The sequence below is a fragment of the Jatropha curcas genome, unplaced genomic scaffold (assembly GCF_041381405.1).
Source record: "Jatropha curcas cultivar XTBG-Jc1 unplaced genomic scaffold, XTBG_Jcur_1.0 HiC_scaffold_457_pilon, whole genome shotgun sequence".
In the NCBI taxonomy this organism is placed as follows: domain Eukaryota; kingdom Viridiplantae; phylum Streptophyta; class Magnoliopsida; order Malpighiales; family Euphorbiaceae; genus Jatropha; species Jatropha curcas.
The window spans coordinates 1,134-15,744 of record NW_028322479.1 but is presented as its reverse complement, the minus strand read 5'-3'; the positions used below and the strand labels follow the sequence as shown (position 1 = coordinate 15,744).

At 33.6% G+C, this 14,611-nt stretch overlaps 1 pseudogene; it reads left to right on the top strand.

Moving 5' to 3' along the window:
• Nucleotides 1–590: 590 nt before the first annotated feature.
• LOC105637114 (4-coumarate--CoA ligase 2 pseudogene) lies at nucleotides 591–2,668 on the top strand (annotated as a pseudogene).
• The last annotated feature ends 11,943 nt before the right edge of the window (nucleotides 2,669–14,611 follow it).

The window sequence follows — 14,611 nt, the reverse complement described above, 5'->3', positions numbered from 1 at the left end:
TTTTAAATAATACTAATATTGACATAAAATTAAAGTCCTATCTTGACTTATTCATGATTCTATATAATATACTAACTTCACATTAGGGATGAAAGCGGGGTGAGTTTTTGTGGGTACTCGACCCACAAAAATCCATTTAAAACTGGTTTGGGTATTAATTAAATGGGATTGGAACATATGTGAGTGTCGAACTAATTATCCACCGCAGTATTGGGTTGGTTGTGGCTTTAAAGTTGTGAGTACCTCTGCTTACCAAAATTCATTATATAATTTAAAAATATTTAATATAATAAATTTAAAAGAAAATTTAAATGCATATTGGCTCAATATTAAAACTTTTATAAATTAAAAACTCTAATATCATAAAATTCCAAAAAAATTAATTACTTAAAAATATTAAACAACTAGAATTTTAGAATTGTATTTCACTGATACTTTTCATTTTCTAGTCCTATTGTTTATTTTCATCTATATCTTCCTAGGCTTGACGAACATCACTACAAAGTGAGTGGATTTTCGTGATATCTTACCAACCACAATCCATTTCAAGTGGATTCAAGTATTAGTTAAATCGGCATGTAATGGATGTAATGGGTGCAGGTATTAAAATTTTAAACCGGTGTGAATATAGGTATTATAAAAGGAATTTTAAACCGGTGGGTAGGATAGTTCAATTTTTGCGGATACCACCAAACTTCTTTCACGCACATAACAGGCTTTCTTCAAGAAACAAGAAAAGAAAAAAAAAAAAATTAAAATTCAACTTCAAGAAAACTAAAAACCATGATATCCTTAGCCTCTGTTGAACATCCTGAACAAAAACTTTCTCCTCCTCAAAACCAAGACCATTCTTCTTCCTCTGAAACCCATATTTTTCAGATCAAAATTACCAGACATACCCATTTCTAATTATTAATCCCTCTCCATACCTATTGTTTTGAAAATCTTTTTAATGTTTCTGATAAGCCATGTCTTATATCAGGTTCTACAGGCAAAAGAAACCCACACTGTTGCAGAAACCCATATCATAGCTCAGAAAATAGCTGCTGGTTTATCGCATCTGGGTATCAAGAATGGCGATGTTATTATGATTCTTCTCCAAAACTGCCCAGAATTCGTCTTTCTTTCATGGTGCTTCCATGATCGGAGCAGTAACCACTACTGCTAATCCTTTTTACACCAAAAATGAAATATTCAAGCCAGTGATTGCTTCGCGTGCTAAGTTAATCATTACCCAGTCCTTGTGCGTTGAAAAACTAAAAGATTCTGAAGAAAATGTTATTCTGATCACCATTGATAGCCCACCAGAAAACTGTTTGTATTTCTCAGTACTTTCAGAATCAAACGAAAGTGAAATTCCTGAAGTTGAAATAGATCCTGGCGACCCCGTGGCTTTACCATTTTCTTCAGGAACGACAGGATTGCCTAAAAGAGTAGTATTAACACATAAAAACTTAATTACAAGCGTAGCGCAACAAGTTTATGGAGAGAATCCAAACCTTTGGTTAAAAGAAGAAGACGTTGTTTTATGTGAATCGCCTCTATTTCAATATATTCATTAAACAGTGTTTTGCTTAACTCGCTTCGAGCTGGAGCCGCTGTGTTGTTAATGCAAAAGTTTGAGATAGGAACGTTGTTAGAACTAATTCAGAGACATAAGGTGTCTGTAGCCGCGGTGGTGCCGTCGTTGTCGAAGAATCTGATGGTGGCTGGATTTGACCTTAGTTCAATCAGGGTGGTGCTTTCAGGGGCCGGCGCCGCTTGGGAAAGAGCTGGAGGATGCTTTCCGGAGTAGAGTGCTTCAGGCGATCTTAGGACAGGTTAGTAATAGCGTCACTCAATATAATTGATTCGAATTTTTTTTTTTTTTTTTTTTTCGTTTCTGGGTGATGAGTAATCACCGTTTTTATGTGTGGTTTCGCTTTTTTTTTTTTCTTTTAACTCTTTTGATCTGAACTTGTGTGATTTTCACCTTTTTGGGTTTATTTTTCTCGGAGAGATTTTTGAAAAGAAAAGAAGATTTTATTATAAAATAATATAAAACTAGAGAAAAAAAAAAAGAGAAGGAATAGAGAGCAAAATATGAGAGAGAATACGAGAGTATTTTTATTATTGATGAGAAATCACATATATATAGTTACATAATTGAAATCCTAATAGAGTCCTATACAAATCAAGAAGATAAAGTTCGCAATAATTAAAAATACAGACTTATAGCCCATATAAGATATCCACTTATTTCATAACACTCCTCCTTGGATGTTCATTTTTCAAAGAATATGTCTCGTTAAAACCTTATTAAAAAAAAAACCCTGTGGAAAAAAAATTTTAGTGAAGAAAAAAGAGTACATTATTCTTCTCTTAAATACGCGTTGACATACTCCCTCATTAAAAACCTTTACTAGGAAAATCCAATGGGAAAAAATATTGGTTAAAGGGAAAAAGAGTACGGTGCATATTTATTCCCTTCGCGAAGATATATATTGAGATCTTTGAGTTTATGCATTCCAATTTTGTGCATCAATCCTTCAAAACTTGTAGTAGAAAGCTTGTAATATAAAACTTGTAGTAGAAAGTGCCAACAAATCAATAATATTGTTACTTGCATTGTTGAACTTCAATATCACTATTCTTTTGTGGATCATGAGCAAAAGAAGAATTTTTGTAATATATGCTCTTCTTATTTTCTTTAATATATCATTTCTTCAAGGGAGATGAGTGTGCGAAATATTATCTCCAAATATTATACGAATTTCTCTCTGGATAAATAGACTGCACGTACTTCGAAGAAACACGCTCATATCCTTCTTCATGAGTTGCTAAAATTCCTACATGGCTAAAAGAAGTAGTAGTGATACTTCATTCTTGAATGAAATGAAATAAGTTTACCTCCACATGTGCATCAATGGTTTGTTTATAATCTAACATAATGTGGATTAGACAAGTAACTTGCACTTTCATAACCAATCAATACTGATTTTGACATGTTAATTATAATATAACTCATATATATCGTGTTATGGAGATTTCAAAATATGTGTTTAACTCCATTTAATTTCTTCATATCCAAGAAGAACCATATCTTGCTAATAAAATTTATAAAACTTAAGTCAAGTGTGAGTAGCAAGATACTTTAGTGTTTTTATTGCACTAAGATATGGTACTTCAGGATCAAGAGTTCTTCATAATTTTCTCAAAGTGAAAATGGTCATCTTCTTATCAAGTGACCTCACTATTATCCACATAAAATCATTTGAATAATTTAGTCATATATGTGGATTCAGAGTCAAAATTTCATTTATGAAATGCTCGATCTTCTGCCGAAACAAAATTTTATATTTCCAATGTTTTTCATCTCAAACTCTTCCCTTAAGGAATTTATAATCTTTGGAAGCTCTTCAGGAGTTTCAATAATATTTATGATCAAATAATGACAAATTCATATTCAAATATCTTTATAAAAATTTATGAATATATCACAATATTATTAAAATATCCTTTCAACAGATATTCACTTATCAAGAGATCATCTTACTCATGATGGTATATAAAGTAAATATCAAAAGTATGATTTCAATAATAAAATATTATAAAAAGAATATAATCATAAAATAATATAATATTTTCTTAGCCATAAACATCATTAAGGCAATTATACCATATGTATTGAGATTTCTTTAATTCATATAGAAATCTTGAATATATTTCTCGAGGTCTCGATTTGCTTGCTTCAAGCAATTTTCAATACTTCATGGATATCATTATCTGTAATCCATATAGAGCTCTATAATATTTAGTTGAATAAATTTTTCAAGAATTTAATTTTATGCTTCAAGCAACTAAAATCTTTCATGGATTTTCATATAGATATCTACATTGTCACATCCATATTTTCATAACATGTCATAATCATGCATTAAATTATTCTTAGAGTCTAATTATGCATTAAGTATATTTAATTATGATTTTGGAAGATTTATAATGATTCGGGTAAATTACAGTGCCATAAAGGTATTTGGATAATTTATGGTTTCATGAGACTGTGTTTGGAAAACATAGTGTAATTTTAGTATGTCAATTAATTATTATGCAATGCATGTATTTATATATGGTTCTAGCCTTAAATTTAAAAGAGAAAAAAAAAACAATTTGCAAATATTCTATAATAAAGACAAAATAAGCTAAATACAAATTATTTTCCATGCCACTACAAGACAAATTTAACTCATCTTATTTCTCATTTTTCCTACAATGCCACATAAGCATCTTATCTAAATAAAATCTCCACATCACCTATTCTATCTTATTGCAATCTCATCAACCAATAGACAAAGAAAGTTTATGGTGCACCATAAAGCATGTGATTGCGCCACATGCTTACATGTTCCAAGCATATGAAGTTAGAGATTCCCATCTATCAAATCCACTATTCTCTACACGCCAACTTTTTATTCTTTATTTCTTTTCATATTTCTCTTTTCTCTTTCTTCTTTTCTCTTTCTTTCTTCTTTCTCTCATGCAATATTAACCCTTACCCTAATACTCTAATGCCTAAATCCCCTCTCTAGACTCAACTACTCCTCACCATATTTGAATATGTTATTCCTATCCTCATGGCCTATAAGCTAATATAATTTATTTCAAGAAAATCTAAGCTTTCAAGGTTAAATTTACTCTTTTATGTTACTACTTCTTTTCTCTCTATTTATTCTCTTTTTATTTTAAAACTAAGGCTAGATCCATATATTTTATATCATATATATTATGCTAATGCATTAAAAGAAATTATGTTCACTACAAAAAAAATGCCATTTTGCGACCGGCAAATCGGTCGCAAAACGCAAGAAATCTGTCGCTAATCAAACTTAGCGACCGATTTGTGACAGATAACCATCTGTCGCAAAAGTGCTCATCGCAAAATATTTTGCGACCGATGAAGTAATCGGTCGCAAATTAGCAACCGATTTAAAAAATCAATCACAAAATTTGGTCGTTTTTTCCTTTTGAAAAGCTGTCGCAAATTGGTTGCAAAAACAGTCTGTCGTAATTATGAAATATGGTCGTAAATCGGTCGCAAATTTTAAATTTAAAGTTTATATTTTTGGTTCCAGTTTGGTCGCAAATCTGTCGCAAAATACAATTAAAAAAATTAAATATTATTATAAAACCATAAATTTTTTGCACCTGCGAAAATGGGCATATATATATATCATAAACGCAATTCAAAAACAATATAAAAATGTAATTATTCATGTAGTTAATGTATTGAACAAAATTTCGAAAAACCGCTGGAAAGCTAAAATGGTCCAAAATCAAATCTACGCAATTGGTCATCTGCACGATCCCATGTCGAATCGCCGGGAGGAGTACCTGCTGGATGTGCTGCAGTGTCGGCAGGGGTGACCAAGGTATCGTTTGCAGCATCGGGATCAGGAGATGGTAGTGGCTGCTGTTGAGATGTCGAAACATTTCGATCTGTAGCAGGCGCAGGATCACCGGGCTAACTGGACAGCCGCATGACATGCCCTCTAAGTTTTGCAAGTGTCTCTCCTACTCATCAACATGAGCCCGTAATGCAGCAAACTCCTCGGCACTGTGCTCGGGCTGTGGTCCTGCACTGGCTGCAGAAGCGTGAGATGCTGAGCCGCAGTAAAATTGTGATGCTTGAGACCCGATGCCATATAGCTTCTGTTGGCTCAAGGGTCAATTTCTAATCTCGGATTTTGATGATTAATATAAAACAAATAAATTTAAAATTATACTATTTGTGCTAATATTTTTTATGCAGAATGTGTATGGAAAGAAATCGTACAAGGCAAATCCTACATTGAGTGTGAAGATATTCGAAGAACCTAGTAACTAGGTATTTAGGATACTTTGTAGGATAGAGAGAAAATTCATATATGAGTACAAAAATTAATTTTTTCTCTCTCAAAAATATTTTTCGGAAAATTAGATTTTCTTCAAAATAATTTCTATCGTAAAAATATTTTATTTTTTATTCTTTAAATCGAAATGATTTATTTTCCTAAAACTTAAGAGATTTCTTCTCTAATGTTTTTGGTAATAAAATCATATACTTTTCGGAAATATATTTTGAAAGATCTAAAGTACTTAAATTTATTTTCTTACCTTAAAAACGAAGGAGAATCTTTTTCGTTTTTAGTAAGAGCATCCTTCCGCAAAAATATTTTCCAAATATTGCTGCCGAAAATCTTTTGATCAAAGGAAAGTAAAATAGTGTTTATTCTCTTACCAAAAAGGATAAAATAAACTTTTGTTAACAAAGATTTTCATATCTTCTAAATAAGGAAAGAAGATATTCTGATTTCAAAATAAAATCTCTTTCCAAAGGCGACAGCTTCTTAGCTCTCTATATAAAGGAGCTTTCACGTCTTTAACATTGGTGAAGTAAGAGTTTTTGTTTTAAGAGCATTTTCTCATTGATCAAATCTTTATCTCTCAAAACTTACTCTCTACACTTAACGTTTTCAATATTTAAAGTGAAAAGAATTTTTACAATTACTTTTGAAAAGCAGTTCTGTGTTCTAATCGATCTTCTAATCTGATAAAACTGTTTTTCCTGTGCTTATATGGGCGTTTCTTTCTGTCTATTTAGATTCTGTAATCTATAGTAGACATGCTCTTTATTTGTTAAACTTTTGTGTGTAATAGCTTAGGTTAGAAGCTATTGAGATAGAGGTTATCAAGCGACCTTCTCCATGTGTGGGATATTAATGTCTTGAATTGAGTTTTCTGTACTCTGCCAAAAACAAAAAGGGTTGAGGTTAACTAGAACCTTTGGAAAATCTAGTGGGACAAAAGGGTAGATCTAGGTGTTGATCTATTGCCTTGTACTGTTGGTTTGTCTCTTACCCTTTAAAAGAGATAACATAGTTGAGGATCTCAAGATGTGTCTTGGGGAGTGGATGTAGGCGAATTAGTGCCGAACCACCGTAATTCTCTGTGTTGATCTTTTATTTCTGAAGTTTGCTTGATACTGTTTTTAGAACACTTTTGTTTAATTTTTAGAAACGCTAAAATTGTTAATGATTCAGGTGTTCTAAAATGGTAATAAGTCTTATCTATTTTGAACTTTAGAACTCTGGTATTCTAATAAAGTGAATATACCATGTTCTAACTGTTGTTCTATTCACAGTTTATTTCACTGATTGGATTTCTAATTAATTTTCTAAACTTTATGAGGAAGTTCTAATCTTGATAGCTTTCCATCATAAAATCGTTCTGTTATTTGATTAAGGCTTTGTGAAGAAGTTCTGAATTTAATAACTGTCTTTCACATAGCTTTATATGATTTCTCAAACTTTATGAGGAAGTTCCAATTTCAATGGCTTTCCTTCATAAAGAAGTTCTGATAGTGTATGAGTCAGTGTGAAGCTGTTCTAATCAATAGCTGCACTTCGCACAGACTTTCTATCGTTTATAATTAGAACATTGTAAGGTGATTCTAATCCATATTCTATTCTCACAAAGTTCTGTGTGTTTTCCGCTGCACTTAGAATTCTATATTTTGTTTAGAATTTCTAAAATTTATTTCAGTTTTTAGAAAATCCAATTCACCCCCCTCTTGGGTTGTGCCATATATATTCGGGACCCACAATCTGGTATCAGAGCCTTGGCTCTTGACTTACCGAAGCTTAATCGCTTAAGAGATAAGATCCCATAGCAACCCCACTTCCTCTTTCTTCTTTAGAAGGACAATCTGTTTCTAGACCTCCTTTGTTCAATGGCTCAAATTACTCTTACTGGAAAACTAGAATGGAGAATTTCATGAAATCAATTGATATAAACTGCTGGAGAAATGTTATCACTGGTCCTCGTATTCCCATGAAAACTGTAGGAGATGAGCTAGTTAGAAAGACAGAAGAAGAATATACCGATGCTGACTGGAATGACATTACTATAAATGCAAAAGCCATTAATATTCTTCATTGTGCTTTAGATGCAACTGAATACAACAAAGTGTCTGGATGTAAATCTACAATAGAGGTATGGGAAAAACTTAAAGTCACCTATAAGGGTACAGATAGGGTAAAAGAATCCAGAATAAATATCCTTTGGAGAGAATATGAAATGTTTAGTATGAAAGAAGGGGAAACTATTGCAGAATTAAATTCTAGATTTACCAATATAGTTAATCCTTTGAGAACTCTCGGAAAGGAAATTTCAGAAGATGAGCTTGTTAAGAAAATCCTTAGAATTCTACCTAGAAAATGGGATTCTATAGGAACTGTCATGAATTACAAAGAGACTCCCGTCACTTATGATTATCTTATAGGAGCTCTTGTTTCAGAAGAAATGAAATCTTCCTTTACAACGGAAGATAAGAAAAAGAAAGGACTGGCTTTGAGGGTAGATTCTAGTGAAGAAAGTTCTTCTGATCTTGATACTGATGAATTAGCACTTGTTGCTAAAAGATTTAAAAAGTTCTATAGAAAGAGTGAAAGGCCACAGAAAAAGTTTAACAAAAAGAACTTTCCACCCAAGAATGGGAACTTACCAAAGAAAGAACCTTCTGAAGTGGTTTGTTATGAATGCAACAAACCTGGACATATCAAACCTAATTGTCCTAAATTGAAAAAGAAGTCAACGAAAGAGAAGCTGAAGCAGGCTTTCGTAGCTGCTTGGAGTGATTCAGATGATTCTAATCCTGAAAGCCACAGTGATCAAGAAGAAATTGCTAATATCTGTCTAATGGCTACTATCGATTCTGAATCTAAAGAAATCAGCACTCTGACATCAACACAGAAAGCTGGAATCAACGAAACAAATGCAACGATCCATGAAAATGATGAAAGCACTGTAAGTATTTCTGAACCCGAATCAGAAAGTGATCTTCTAAATACTTACAATAATCTTTGCAATGAGTTTGAAAAACTTGTTAGAAAGCATAAAGTTCTAAAGAAAGATTTCAGAAAATTAAAATCTGAAAGTAATCATTTAAAAGATGCTTTTTATCAAGAAGTTACATGCAAAGATCTTATTATAGAAATCAAAGATCTTAAAAGTTGCAATAATCGATTTTCTGAAATCTGACACATCTTGAATAAAAATGCAAAAATCTGAATTCTGAAAATGAATCTTTGAAAACTAATATGAGAATTCTAAAGTCAATTTCAGAATCATTTTCTAAAGAGAAGACAAGTTCTAATAGCATTTCTAAACTGAATCGTGTTTCTAATCAGAAAAATGTTGTTTCTAATGTTGTGACTTTAGAACATCAAAGTTTCAACAAAAAGAAAAATCATAGTGCACTTGTTACCACTAATCCTCCAAGACCCAATATGAGTTGGGTACCTAAATCTGCTTGATCTTTTCAGGTGTGCCTAAGGAGCGAGCTGAAAACAGAGATGTGGTACATGGACAGCGCTTGCTCTAGGCATATGACTGGTGACAAAAAGAAGTTCACCAGATTAGAAAAGAAAAAGGGAGGTACATTAAGCTTTGGAGACAAAGCAAAAGGTAAAATCGTTGGTATTGGTGTGGTAGGTTCTAATCCTTTAATAGAAGATGTATGCTTAGTAGAAGGATTACATTATAACTTGTTAAGTGTGAGTCAGATTTGTGATAAAAATAGAAGAGTGATCTTTGAACCTTCTCATTGTGAAGTTCAGAACATGCATGATAATAAAACCTTATTCGTTGGAAAAAGGTTTGGAAATATATACCTAGTAGATCTCTCTGATATGCATAACCAGGATATATGTTTAGTTTCTATTGATAATTCTAGTTGGTTATGGCATAGAAGACTTGGACATACAAGCATGCACCTTATTTCTAAACTGTCTAAGAAAGATTTGGTTCGTGGTTTGCCAAAGTTGAAATTTGAAAAAGATCACATTTGTGATGCTTGTCAAATGGGCAAACAAACCAGAACTTCTTTTAAATCCAAGGGCATGGTTTCTACTTCTAGACCTTTAGAATTGCTACACCTTGATTTATTTGGTCCAATTACTCCTTCTAGTCTTGGAGGAAAATTCTAAGCATTTGTTATTGTAACATCCTACTGAATCGAATCGTTGCATAGAGTCGAGTCGAGTTAGGCCGAACAAGAACCCGGTTCGAGCCATTTAAATCCAGAGTGGGGTAGAATGGGATGTAACTTAAATAAGTAAAAGAAGTGGACTTACTTGAATGAAACAAAAAGATCAAAGTATAAGGAGTAGGACTTACTTGCACTAAAATATAAAGTTTAGGTATTAAAATGTAACATATGGAAAATATAGGTACTATTTGGTAATTTTTAACACACAATCAAAGATAAATTTGGACTACACGAGACTTCCATTTCAGTTTGCCTTCTTCATTTTCTTCATCTTCATCTTCAACGTCTTCTTCATCTTCATCTTCCTCTTCATCTCCTTTCATCTTTCTCTTCATCTCCTTCCTTTCTCCATCCATTTTCATGTGATTTAAACACTAAATTCAACCTAGAACTCTATCCAAGTAAGTAGCCCTTCTTGATTTTCATACTTTTGTGATATTTTAGATGATTTCTAAGAGTTATTATGTATAGGAGAGGGGAACTCAAAGTTGGAAGAAAAGGAAGCTAAGAAGAGGATTTAAACCTCTTTTGGTTGAAGGTTTGATATCTCTTTTAGTTTTTCACATTTTCTTGCATGAAAACTTGTGTAGTGTGTTGATAATGAAAACATATATTGCTGAATGTTGAATTAGAGGTCTGTAAATGGTGATAAAGCATGGGATGAATTGAATGAATGAAGTAGATATTGATTTCATGCTGAACCCAGTTTGTTGGACCATTGACCAGTAACTTCACCCTGATTTTGACTCTATTTAACGATGGAATTAGGAAGTGGTACAGAAGAGTTATTTGTTCCTCTATGTTTTATCTGTCCATGAGTTTTTGAATCACCTAATTTGAAGTTATAAATTGAGAGATATGACCAAAATAGTACAGACTGTGCAGGCTGGAAATCAACAGTCTGGACGGACTGGAAGTTGCTCATTTCGGTAAATATTTGCCTACCTTACCAACGTAATTAAGAGATGTGGTAGAAGACAAATTTGTAGCCTAATGTGTTAGCTAACCATATAAGGCAGAATCACCTAAATTGGAGTTATATATTGAGATCTGTGACCAAAATAGTATAACTTGTGCAGGCTGGAACCCAACAGCAGGGCAGACTGACAGTTGCTACTTGAGCTCAATGTTTGACTACCTTACCAACGTAATTAAGAGATGTGGTAGAAGACAAATTTGTAGCCTAATGTGTTAGCTAACCATAGAATGTAGAATCACCTAAATTGGAGTTATAAATTGAGAGATATGACCAAAATAGTATAAACTGGGCAGGCTGGAAACCAACAGCAGGGCAGACTGGCAGTTGCTACTTGAGCTCAATATGTGACTACCTTGCCAACGTAATTAAGAGATGTGATAGAAGAAAACTTTGTACCTTAAGATGTTAGCTAACCATAGAATTTAGAATACCCTAAATTGGACGTATACAGAAAGAGTTATGATAGGATTTGTGAAACATGTACAGGCTGTCTGGCAGATTTCAAGAACACATTAGAAAAGCAACAGCTTGACATCATAATCAGCATACAACATGATATTAGCATGAAAGGACATAGGTTCAACCAGATTGTAGCGTCTCAGCTCGGTTCATTTGAGTTAACGGTGGACCAGGAAGGGATGTTACAAATTTTGGTATCAGAGCCAAGCCTTGTCCCTCTGGCCGGTGGTGGGGCAAACCTCAGCGAGGACGCTGAGTCCCTAAGGGGGGGTGTATGTGACATCCCAGGTTTGGGGCACAACACCTTAGGCGAATCCCACATCGGCTACGCACAAGGTGAAAGTCCTAGACATAAAGAGGGGTGGTCTCAGAACATGGTAGGCGCCTTTTGGGTTGGCAGAGCGGAGGTTTCCCTGGCCCAAAGGGACAAAACCGTGAGGGTGACCTCGTACGGAAGGGCCCAAAGCGGACAATACTTACCATGGGCTGGACCATGACAGTTATTGTAGATGATTACTCAAGATTCACCTGGACACTCTTCCTTAGAAATAAGGATGAGTCATATGACATGTTTGTTCATCTGTGCAAGAAAATATAGAATGAGAAAGGATACAACATCACGGCAATTAGAAGTGATCATGGAGGAGAATTTGAAAATCAGAAATTCGATGCTTTTTGCAACGAGACAGGAATCTTCCATAACTTCTCAGCACCTAGAACACCTCAACAAAATGGAGTGGTTGAGCGCAAGAATAGAACACTTCAAGAGATGGCCAGAACCATGCTAAGTGATTCTAAACTACCAAAGTATTTCTGGGCAAAAGCAGTTAACACTGCCTGTTATATTCTAAACAGGGCTTTGGTAAGATCTGAACTTAAAAAGACTCCATATGAGCTATACAAAGGTAGAAAACCAAATATTGGTTATTTTCATATCTTCGGGTGCAAATGCTTTATTCTAGATAACAAGAAAAATCATCTTGCTAAATTTGATGCAAAATCTTATGAAGGGATTTTTCTGGGATATTCTAATAATAGTAAAGCATATAGAGTATTTAATAAAAAGACTCTAGTTGTAGAGGAGTCTATTCATGTTGTGTTTGATGAAACTGACTCTACTTCTAGAACATTAGAAAGTGATGATGCTGTAGATTCTAATCCTGAAAAGCAGAATGAGCAATCAGAACAACTAGAACAGCCAGAAAGCGATCAGAACATCAATAGTCAGGCTGAACCAGAATTAGAACATGAAGATCAGAACATAGTTGAAAGTCAAATGCCAGAAACAGAAAATGAAGATTCTCAATTACCAAAAGAATGGCGATTTCATAAGTATCATCCCCAAGAAGACATAATGGATAATCCCTTAGAAAGGATGATGACTAGAGCTCAACTTAGAAGATATTTTGGTAATGTTGCTTTCGTTTCTCAATTAGAACCTAAAAATTTAGAAGATGCTCAAAATGATGAAAGTTGGATTCTTGCTATGCAAGAAGAGCTAAATCAATTTGAGATAAACCAAGTTTGGAAACTTATTTCTAGACCTAAAAACCATTCTGTTATTGGAACAAAATGGGTGTTTAGAAATAAGCTTGATGAACAAGGTAATGTTGTGAGAAATAAAGCAAGATTAGTGGCTCAAGGGTACAACCAAGAAGAAGGCATCGACTTTGATGAAACTGTTGCTCCAGTTGCTAGACTTGAGGCCATTAGAATGCTTTGTGCATTTGCATGTTTTAAAAACTTCATGTTGTATCAAATGGATGTGAAAAGTGCTTTTCTAAACGGTTTTCTAAATGAAGAAGTGTATGTAGAATAACCTCCTGGCTTTGAAATTTTTGATTAACCCTAATCATGTTTACAAACTTACTAAAGCTCTTTATGGTTTAAAGCAAACTCCTAGAGCTTGGTATGAAAGATTGAGTAAGTTTCTATTAGAAAATGGTTTTTCAAGAGGAAAGGTTGATACAACACTATTTATTAAAAACAAAGCACATGATATTCTAGTTGTGCAAATCTATGTTGATGACATAATCTTTGGTTCTACTAACGACCTTCTTTGTAAGGAATTTTCTAAGATTATGCAGGGTGAGTTCGAAATGAGTATGATGGGAGAATTAAACTTCTTCCTTGGACTTCAAATCAAACAATGTGAGAATGGAATTTTCATTAATCAAGAAAAATATACTAGAGAGTTGTTGAAACGATTCAAAATGGAAAATGCCAAGGTATGTAGTACTACCAATGAGTCCATCGTCAAAATTAAAAAAGATGAAAAAGGCAAGGACGTGGATATCAAACTGTTTAGAAGTATGATTGGTTCTTTGCTATATCTAATGGCAAGCAGACCAGACATACACTTAGTGTTTGTCTATGTGCTAGATTTCAATCGTGTCCCAAAGAATCTCATTTAATTGCTGTGAAGAGAATAATAAGATATCTTTGTGGAACTTCTAATCTGGGTCTGTGGTATTCTAAAGATGATACATTTGATCTTGTTGGGTATAGTGATTCTGATTTTGTAGGAAGTAGAATAGATAGAAAAAGCACGTTCCAGGACTTGTCAATTCCTGGGTAGTGCCCTTGTATCATGGTTTAGAAAGAAACAGACATCGGTCACTCTTTCTACTGTAGAAGCAGAATATGTTGCTGCTAGGAAGTTGTGTTGCACAAGTTCTATGGATTAAACAACAGTTAGTAGACTATGGACTGAAATTAGAAACAGTGCCTATCAAATGTGACAACATAAGCGCTATCAATTTATCCAAGAATCTAGTTCAGCATTCTAAACCAAGCATATAGAACTCAGACATCACTTCATACGTGATCATGTACAAAAAGGTGATATCGTGATTGAGTTCATTCCCACAGAAAAGCAATTGGCAGATATCTTTACAAAACCTTTGAATGAGAGTCAATGCTGCTCAATTAGAAGAGAGCTTGGTATGTTAATTCTAAACTCGTAACTTTAGAACTCTGTAAGTATATTCTAAACTGCTTTCTAATTTCGAAAATAGAAGATTTGCTACGTTCTAATTTTTGTTCTGTGTGAAAATTGATTTTTGTCTAAAAACGCACATTGCTCTGATATGACTTTCTAAAGTCAT